The 10733-nt window shown below is 38.6% G+C and overlaps 1 pseudogene; it reads right to left on the reverse strand.

Annotated features, from left to right (window-relative positions):
* Nucleotides 1-9477: 9477 nt before the first annotated feature.
* Nucleotides 9478-10494, reverse strand: LOC122808541 (annotated as a pseudogene).
* Nucleotides 10495-10733: the final 239 nt, after the last annotated feature.

Consider the following 10733-nt stretch of genomic DNA (forward strand, 5'->3'; position numbering starts at 1 on the left):
ACTGGTGCACACACGCGCGCATGCACGCTCAGCAAGAAACTTTGGTGTTATCCACGGCATACACCTTCAATTTCTTAACTTTACCTGGCCTACCTGTTGACACTCCTCTTTCACTATTATGTGAATGTAAGCTGACACATGACACTCTGCTCCAATGAGCTTCACTCCTTTCATACATACCCCCCTCATGATGTCACCTATCTTCTACTCTGTTACACCCCTTATTCTACTCATACACTCCAGTGACTGTGCTCATTTGCTATGTAAACTTGCGATTCACTATCCTAACTCTCATTTCCATAGGATTGCCTACTAATGCTTAGTTACATCTCTTAGACTGAGCTTACCCCCTTAGCAACCTCTACTCGGTGGCCATGTTGTCTTCAGCATGCCATTCCCTTGCATTGTAACTTTTTTTTAGCTATAAAATCCACATTTGTGGATCTTAATTATTAATTTTCTGCTTTTAGGGCGCAGTGCGTTTGCGCGGCGCTGCGCTACGGTTAAACCCTGGAGATCAGGATAAAAAAAAAGTTATTTTATTTTTAATTTGCATCCCTTCCCTTTGCCAATGGCCATATTTTTGGCCATTGGCATGCTTCCTCCTGTACATTCATGCTTTATTTCCAGCTGACACGGCTCCATTTTGCTATTTGCAGAACCGTACTCAGTTATCAACTGAGTACGTTTTTGCAAGTAACACAACTTCTACTCGGACAGGTTTGGGTTTCCTGGATCGCAAATTTACCTCATTTGCATAGTTTTTGCCTACAATTGAGGTAATTTGCATATCCCAGCCCTGTCCGTGTAGGACTAGTTTAGAGATCTCAGTTGCACGCCCCTACCGGCTGTTCCTGGATCTCTCGGCAGACATGTTGGCTGCATGGAGTCTTACTCTACTCTAAGACTCCGTGCTAGCCTTCATGAATCTGGCCCATTGAAATGCTCACTAGGACTAACAATAAACCAAATGAAAATAAATCTTTTAATATAAAAAAAACAGAAAAGAGAAATGTAAAACGAATTATGTATTTTTTGAACATGTGTTTGTTGCTTTCGATTTGTACATTGATATTTTTTGCTTTTCCTTTTTTTAGAGGAAGAAACAGGTTTAAATTAAGAACGTTAAATTATGTGCAACTGTTGCAGTAAATTGCAGATATTCTATTTCAAAATTATAAGGCATACCAGGAAGGCATTTTAAAAGTTTTGTTGCTTTTACAAGCCCAGTTAAATATTGCAAAACAATTCTCATAAATCACAACATTTGTGATCATTCAAGAAAAAATTTGTACAAATTGCTTGGAATGTATTACTTAAAAAACATACATTGTACATAATAGAAAATATGGGGAATTTTCAATCTAACAAATATCCATTCAAGAAAAAATAGAGTGGAAAGTCAACGGAGAATATCTCCAACTCAAGTATTGTAAACAAATGTAGGTACTTCCATGATCAGAATCAAGATTGACAAGACAATTGTCCCGGTCCCCTTCAATAAACACATCACACCAAACGACATTTGACTACCTTTATTAAATTTCCATAACATAGCTTTGTTCACCAACTTCATTAATTACAACAGTTCATAATATACTTGATTCTAAACACAGTATAACATCCTTGTAAATTGTTAATCATGGCAGCATACCTACTCATCCTGCCCCAGTAAGCAGAGTGCATACCTCTGCTAACTTACTTTACTTATGAAGTACCATTCTTGTAATGTTAATCAGGGCAGCATACCTACTAACCCTACCAAACAAGCAGGGTCCATACCTCTGCTCACTTACTTTACTTATGAAGCAGTGTCCCATCTCACTTCATACACCATTCATTTAATTACCAATCACCAAGTAAGCAGCATCCTTACCTCAGCTTATCTATTCAGCAAGCTTCCTCCAGCTGCTCATTTTCCTTTCCCCAGATCCTTGAAATGAACATCCAGACACCAGAGGGGGAACAGAAGAGGGCAAGCCTATCCCTCTTTTCCACCAACCAGCCTGACCAGGTTGTTCCCCCTCCCTTCTACCAAAATTGTTCAACCCACTACTTCCCATAAAGGGAAGGGTCAAGTCAAACATCATTCGGTGTACCCATCATCTGTAAAGCCCTTAGAATCCCATCATAAACCCATCTTGCCATACCATCACTGAAACACTCCCTAATGAAACTAAATAAAGTAGGATTACCATGACCTCACTGTACCACCGGAACATCCACACCAAGAGAATACATACCCGTTTAGCCCATTACTGTAGGGAATAGTCTAACTCCAAAACTTTAATGTCCTAACCTTAAATGGCAGAAAACCAGAACCCCTTGACCTAGTTCCTGAAAATTGCTTATGCTCAGCAATGAAGTACTCACGTGCCCAGCCATAAACACCCCCAATTCACTCATTACCAAACCATTCTTAACCCCTGTTTGTCCCTAGCCTTTCCCCTCAAAAGCTCTCTTTCCTTATGTTACCTATACCACTAGAAGGTAATTAAGACCTGCCCTACAGCTGTCTTATCCTGTGACCAATCTTCCTTTAAACCTTCTAACTCCCCTGTAACAACGCACCCAGTTTCTAAAACTACCCCAACAAAGCCACCTATCTACCATGCTGCCTAAAACCCTATCGACAAAATTCACCCAAACCCTGAGTGAAATGATCCTTGTGCTATTCTGTTAAACCTTAACCTGGTATGTAACATTAACACTACCTACTCAAGGGACAAATTTGTCACCCCAAAGATACCTCCCACCAGGAACAAACTTCAGTATCCTGTCAAACATCTCATTGGCCCTTCCCCCACATATGGTTCAAACAAGTGGATGAGTGAATACAACCACCCAAAGGTTCCAAGAAAACAAGGATTGAACTTCACTAGCTTGCAGGAGCCGTAGGGCTGTAGCCTAATAGGTTCCTGTGCTCCTTTAAATATTGTAACTCTACTCATTCCGTTGGATCTCCACACTCTCCATAAACCATCTCCAACAGTTTTCCCTTTGGCCTCTCTACCTACCCCTTCCTTACTTGCCCCCTATATCAATGCAATAATCAGTTTCCACTAATTAAACACAGTGCTCTAACATGCCTTACTAAGGTGATTACTCAGACCCTCCTTGTGCTCCATTCCAGTGGCAAGAACATCCATCCTATCAAAATATCACCTTTCAAACCCCCTTTTCAAGAAACCGCATGATGCCTTCTGCACTTCAGCAATTTGCAAAGAAAAGAAAAAACAATAAATTCTATGTGCACACATACCAATAATTACTTAACATGGAGGCACTGACAAGCACCCCTGCCACTCCATCAAGTGTTTGCCAAACTCTCCACCAAAGTATGGCACCAGCATCCCCCCCCTTTTTTTTAAATACTATGACTCATATCCCCTTGGACAAGAGTGATAAGTGCTGCCCGCCAAAAAAGAGCCAAACTTGTCTAACTTGTAACCATCCCCAAGTCAGTAGCCTAATAACTTCCTATAATACTAAAGAGTGCTGCGACTCCACTCCACTTACCTGAACCCCATCCCCATTGATGTGCCTTAGTGAGCACTAAATAAAATGCATTACCTGTAACCTCATCAAGCCCACTGCAGGAACCCAAAATCTTACCTATGGCCAATGGCTGTTGCTCCCTTTTACTATTAAATGCAAATGCCCAAAAGCAGGGACAACTTTCAACATTAATTTAACATTAACCCTGAGATCACAAACTCAAATACCTGTCCTTCTCTGACTAGCAGTGCAAATCCTCTACCAAAACTCAACAGCTTTGAAATCCACTTACTTCCGTCAGTAACTGTTGTTCACTTGTGCTCTCCATGTGTAACCTCCTCGCTCGCCACTGTTTCCATCATCTGCAAATTCACTGTGTACTGCCACAACTAGTACTCAGCACACCACCATCTACAAAGAAAAGGACAAACATTAAACCCTATAATATGTAAAGAAAAGGCTCCGCCTTATACCCACCTATTCCAAATTACAGCCACAGCATTCCAAGACCCCATCTGCAAGAAAGAAAAAGACATGTAAATCATCCAAAATTAATAACACACATTCCAAGACATCTTCAAGTACCACCTATCCTGTCAACCCGGAAAGGAGTCGAGTATGTTAAAACTAAACCCTAAACATGAAGGGACCTATAAATATCCACAAACAGTGCAACCTTGGGATTCCAGACCACATCAATTAGTGTCCTGTAAAGCCAAGCTAACTTATATTGTAAAACCATCAGCCTAGCTCTTAACCTTCCATCTCCAAATGCGGTACACTAACCAAGACAATATGGAACAAATTAACACAATGCAGCAAACCTAATAATAGCTGACTAGCAGTGTCACATGTGTGTACCTGAAAGCCAGTGAACCAGCTTAACTGCTCTTCACAGCACCGTCCAACTTTACTTGTAAGCCATTACCTAGCGACCTAGTGACTGCAGTTATCAAGAGAATCACCAATGACCACACACCACCCTTAACATGTCTTACCTCACCTGCGCTTTGTCTGCTCTCCCATACCTCTTTACTGCTCACTGCTTTGAGGCACCTATATTATCACAGCAAGAGGCCTGTTCCCATAACTTGCCTAATCAAGTGGTGTGTACTATGGAACACTTGATAAAATGCAGACGTATTAACTGTCAGAATCAACATATCTGCAGGTGACCATTGGCATGAAACATCAGAATTGTCATGATTCACTACCCCAAGAATCAGCAAACACTCCCCAGCACCAAACGGCTCAGATCTCAATGTGTCTCAAAATGACCTACACTCTCTGTTGTCTGTACCACTGACATACCTTGTGATTAATATTAATGAGTTTTCAAATTCTGCCTACACAAGATCTTCCTGCTACAACCTGCCCATACCCTGTCCTCACTTTCTAATTTCATTTATTTATTATTATTATTATTATTATTATTATATATATATATATATATATATATATATATATATATATATATATATATATATATTTTTTTTTTTTTGTGTGTGTAATAACCTAACACAATGTTATACTCAATGTATCATCTCCCCAAAATAAATAAACGAGTCTGGATTAGCTTTCACTTACCAAAGGGTATCAAGTCTGAACTGAAAAGTATGTCTGGACCTTCTCTAAAACTCTATACACTTGACAGGTATGCTGACAACAAACCACAGCAGCAACTGGAATCAAATCCTTATTCAACAGGCTGCCATAAAAGTACTATTATCTTAAACCCCTCGACATCTTATAATTCCCAATACATTTAAAAGTGCACTTCATTGATGAAGTGATGACCCTTACATACTTGAAAGTTACATCACAAATCCTAGCAGTGGAATAGTTGCTTCAGCCCTTTACTTTGCTCATCAAAGAAGAAAGCATGCCAGTCCCCCCCCCACCAGTAAGTGCCCGTGTGCATGAATCTGTAGTAACCGCTGAAAGCCCTGGCACCAGAGAGGTGAAGGAACCATTACATAGGGGCATCATAGTCCCAAGGCAACTGAACAGATATCAAAGTCAGAAAAAAAAATCAGCAACCAGCCACGAAAACAACAGCTACTAACAACCTGGACAGCACATCCATATTAAGTATAACCAACTTCTACCTATTAAAGCGGAACAGCCAGTCCAGATGAAAATATAAAGGCACCGGGTTAAGAAGGGCACTAGGTCCAACCAGCATCCCAACACCATTGTAAGAACCTCTGTCTATCCAGTGCTGCATTAAGATAAGTGACATCCGCAGCAGTCCTCAACCCAAACTCAACCAGCATGCCTCCAAAGTTCATAAGTTTTTTTTTTTTTGAAGTTCCGCAAAAGGTCTGCATGATCAACATACACACAACACATCAGCTGCAATACATAATGGCCGGTTACTGTGTAAACCTTTAATGCCCTTCAACAAAGTTTTTTTTTTTTTTATATATAGTTGCCGATGCTATATCACACATGAGCGGTAGCAACCTCTTCCCCCACAGAACTCACCCTCCCCCTAGCCCGCGAAATGGCCTTCACGGCTTCCTCCAACCCCAAAACTCAATCTTATCAGACTTTACTATTGTATTTAGATGGAAACAATACATGTAACTCAGTATGAATGCAGCGACACTCGCATCTTCTCTGCCCACTAGGATTCAATACTGGGCACATTGTGGGTGCTACGCAGAGCACTCCTGGCTAACTTCAAAGATTTGAACAATACTAATCTCCTGGACTTAATCATCCTTTGCCTTAGGGATGGGGCCCATTCCCATTCTGGTATTAGACACCCCAAAGACATGCAGAGAATCTAATACTGCAGTCAGCTCACAGCAAAGGACACCAACAGAGCCATGCACCAGGCAACCCCACCCAAGCACCAACCCCCATGCATGCACAAACAACAGAGCCACCTCAGGCAAGGCTCGCAACACAAGCCCAAAGCCCACAAAATGGAATCCATGGTTCTCTCAACCTCCCTGATGCCAGAATTCTGCACCAACTCCACAACCACCAACGAACGCCAAAGCCAACCTCCCCAAGGTGCCGAAAAAGAGAAAGACCCGACAAAACCAAGATGCATTGGTAAATGGGATCACACAATTAATTCACCAACAGAAACACTGACCAGCCACACAAGCCACCTATACACGCACACACCCACATACATATACACACATACATACATATATACCTACATACACACATACATGTATACACATACTTGTACCTACATAAACATGCATTCACAGATATATATATATATATATATATATATATATATATATATATATATATATATATATATATATATATATATATATATATACACATATCTCCAAAACAAGGCTTCCGACAAGATGACTGCCCCAACCTCCTGTCCTCTCCAGAATTTCAGAAGCAAAACCATACGGATCTCTAACCCCCTGGCCTGAGAACTCAAAGCACAAAATACATAAATACATACCCCACCAACCAGTGCTGAGAGACCTACCCTCTCTCCTGTTACACCCACAGGTCGTCATGGGCATACCCTGCCTTAGCAAATTCACACCAAAATGTGATTGCTTAACCAAGTTACAGTAGAGTAAACCTCTTAAGCCCCTTGCCATCCTTATCTCATTTCCTCCCAACCATCCCTGCCTCCACTTAACCCTTTCACCTCCCCAACCCACTTAACTCCCCCTAATTTCAACCTACCCCTCCCCATGAAGATGTCCTTGGACAACTTGGTTTGTTGCCAAACTTCATTTATCCAGCATTTGGTGAAGCTCATGCCTCCATGAATAAAAATGGATGTGGTACTTCTTAGGTGAAATTGTTTTCACCACAAATGAAACAACAAAAAGTAAGAATAATATGATTCTTCATCTGCATACGAAGACTGCAAGAAGGGTGCCACTGTTTTGGTAAGAAGAAAACAATGGCTTGTGTGACTGGGGATAATTAATTACTCTATGCTAAAATCAAGCGTAGAGAATACTGTCAATAACAAAATTAAATTAGGGGCAGCAGTAAATCCATGCTTATACTTTAATAGTCATACATGCAATGGAATATAAATATGGGCCTGTCATTTTAACAATGATCAAACCTGGTGTAGGGCAGAGTGGCAAACTGGACATTGATACATTAGAATTAATTGACAAAAAGTTCTGTACAACAATTTAAGTAGAATAATACAGATGTATAAAATTATCATTGATTTAGATGTTAAAATTGATGCAGGTGTGCTATGCAGCTTCCACTAGTTAAAAATTTAAAAAAGAAAAATAATGCCAAAAGTAGACATTCATCAGTTGAAGGTTTTATACTGTCTTAGACAAATGGAGAGCAACACCAATGCAGAAGTTTAACAATTGCATCTTAATTTAGAATTTAAACAAAAAGTAGAGGTAATCAATTAAAATGACATAGTAGGAATGCAATTTTTTTGTGATGCAGGTGTTAGGAGCCTATAGAAATTAACCAGATAAATGTTTAATATTTGTATGTTTATGGCACTTCTATAATACATAAAAAGTATCAAGATCTTTCTTAAATTAATTTTAATCTGCTTTCACTAAATTTTCATTAAAAGAAAGACTGCGTTAAGTGACTGACTCACATCTGCAAGTATCTCAAAGAATTTGCAAGTGTAACTAAAAAAAACGCCAATGTAGAGGTTTAAACACATTATATATAATTTTTCTAACTAAGGGTAATGGCATCCAATCTATTTGTTTATTTACTTGACAGCAAATAAACTGCTCCAAGGGTACCTTTCAGCCATGAGTCACTCATGGTGAAGTGAAATAAGTGGACCACAGACACATGGACATACTTAAAATATTACATAAACACTCATTTCCAGCCAATATGTACAAAACATTGATAACAACATTAAAATACTGTGTGGTATTTGTTATTACAGTAAATGCAGGTTTGAAAACAGAATTCTGCAAGATTTCTCTCTTAAACAAGTTACTCCACTTTCAGTGTACTTGCAATTTAAGTTATCAGAATAGTGTGGTTAGAGTGAGATGAAAAGTCACAAGGGAATTTTTTAGTTTTGAAACAAAGTTGTAGACATCTGTAATTCATATGCTCCATAAGGCTAAATCACCGGCATGCATTATACTATGTTGCTTATCAAGTATAAATGCTCCATTTTCCAGGAATCAGTCAATAATATCAGCCTTATACTTTCTTCTTCAGACATATTGGCTGGTTCTTTCTGTGTCATTTTGTCCATATTCAGATTCTATCTCCAACTATAAGACATGCATAGCTACGTCTAACTCTCTGGTTAACAGACTAAAATCTAGTTTTTCTAATAATCTGAACTTTTTTGTTTTTGTATACCCTCTGCAACAAATAAATAAATAACTAAAATAAAGAAAAAAAACTATAAATTTAAGCATATTATACTGGAGTACTTCATTTACACTGAGTGCAGGTCTTTTGAAATCTGGCCCCCAGTGTATGCTGTTCCAAGTAAGTCACTTACCACAAGAGAAAGTATCTCTCTATACACATACTATATATTTTATCTGAAAGGATTTCCTTAACACTGATTTACTATGCTGAGAGAAGTATATATTTTTTTATAGTTTGATTCTCAGTTAGAGCGTCTTCTGCGTGGAGGCATGCGTGAATGGGCGTACCTTCGTTGAAAGTTGTGCGTCAGGGCTGGTAACTCGGCAGGTAAAAATCAACTACCAATCATTAGAAGACCGGAGCTCCACTGTGGCGACCCCTAACCGGGAAAAGCCGAAAGACATAATAACAACAACAACAACTTTTATCACTACCTCTGATTTTCTGCACAATATTGTAAATGTTCAGTGTGCTTTGAACAAGTCATGGCTAAAAAATGCTCTTGGCTTAATCCATTTTTCTCTTTTTGCAAACTCCAAATAAATAAATAAGCAAATAAATAACTGAATAATCAACTAACTAAATTGTTTAATATGCTCTTGTCATGATCAGCAGAACTGGGGGATCAGTGCAACAACTTCATTGATTTTCTTGGTACAGCCTGGTTGTAGAAGAGGTGGGATTAAAAATTTTACCAGTTATGATGGTATACAATTCTTTCCTAAACCAAAAATAAAAGAAGCCATAAATTACAGGATCAAAACCAGAACTGAAATATGCAAGCCACATAAACACATCATAAAGAACAACAGGTGTAGTATAATCAAAAAATGGATCAGCAGCATTGCCTACAAAACAGGGAGGCCAACAAATAATACATGTTCCCATTACTATACCTATAAAGTCTTTGCAGCCTTCCTTTCTTTGGTGCAAGAGATGTGTTGCTTGTTCTTTTCTTTGTGCTCATCTTTGTTACTCATTGCTCTAGCATGCCTTCTTGCTACAATAAAAATCCTAATATAAATGCAGACCATTACTGTGGCTGGAGCAATAAATGCCACAGTGGCAGACACTACAGACCATAGTCTATTCATAATCAACACACACAAGCCAGTGCAACTGACTGAGGCAACATGTTCTTCAATCCCATCTATACCTGTTTGAGAAAGAACAAGTCCAAAAGCAAACACAAATGGAATTATTCAGCTTATTGCTACAAATACTAACAGTGGAAAAGGTAATTTTAGTGTAGTAATGTAAAGGATCGCATATTGCATAGTGACGGTCAATTGCAATAAAGCAAAGGTGAAATATAGAAGTTGTGCAGAACATTACATCAAAACTTATACATACTCTGCAGAATCTACTTCCAAAATGCCAGCAGGAGTCAATGGATCTGACCCTGCTGTACAGCATAACAATAAATCATACAAAAAAATCTACAACTGCCAAAGAACAGACAAGAACATTAGTAGGGCAGTGGAGTTGTTTGAAATGGGAGATTGAAATGATTACAACAACATTTCCACAGGTTGTTATTATCATAGAACCAGACATGACAATATATAATGTAGTGTAAACTAATGTGGACCTTGAAGTTTTTATGCATGAATCATTTAACGAAAGATAGCAGTATTCTAAGTCATCTGATTGCATTCTCCAGGGGTCAGTCTTCTTGCAAGAGAATACAAATGCAAGAATAGTGAAGCTGTTTCTTATTATTTTTGTGGAATGTAAAAGTTAAACAGAAAAAAAAATCAAATTAGTTTTGGCAGAGGCATCCATCTGCAAAAAATACATTAAATCAAAATAATCATGACTATATATTTGCAATTATAAAAAAGTAGGATGAAATTCACAAACTCCTTTTCTCTATGGAATGTTTGCTATTCAAT

The sequence above is a fragment of the Protopterus annectens genome, chromosome 8.part0, assembly GCF_019279795.1.
Source record: "Protopterus annectens isolate FY-2018-M chromosome 8.part0, PAN1.0, whole genome shotgun sequence".
Lineage (NCBI taxonomy): Eukaryota > Metazoa > Chordata > Ceratodontiformes > Protopteridae > Protopterus > Protopterus annectens.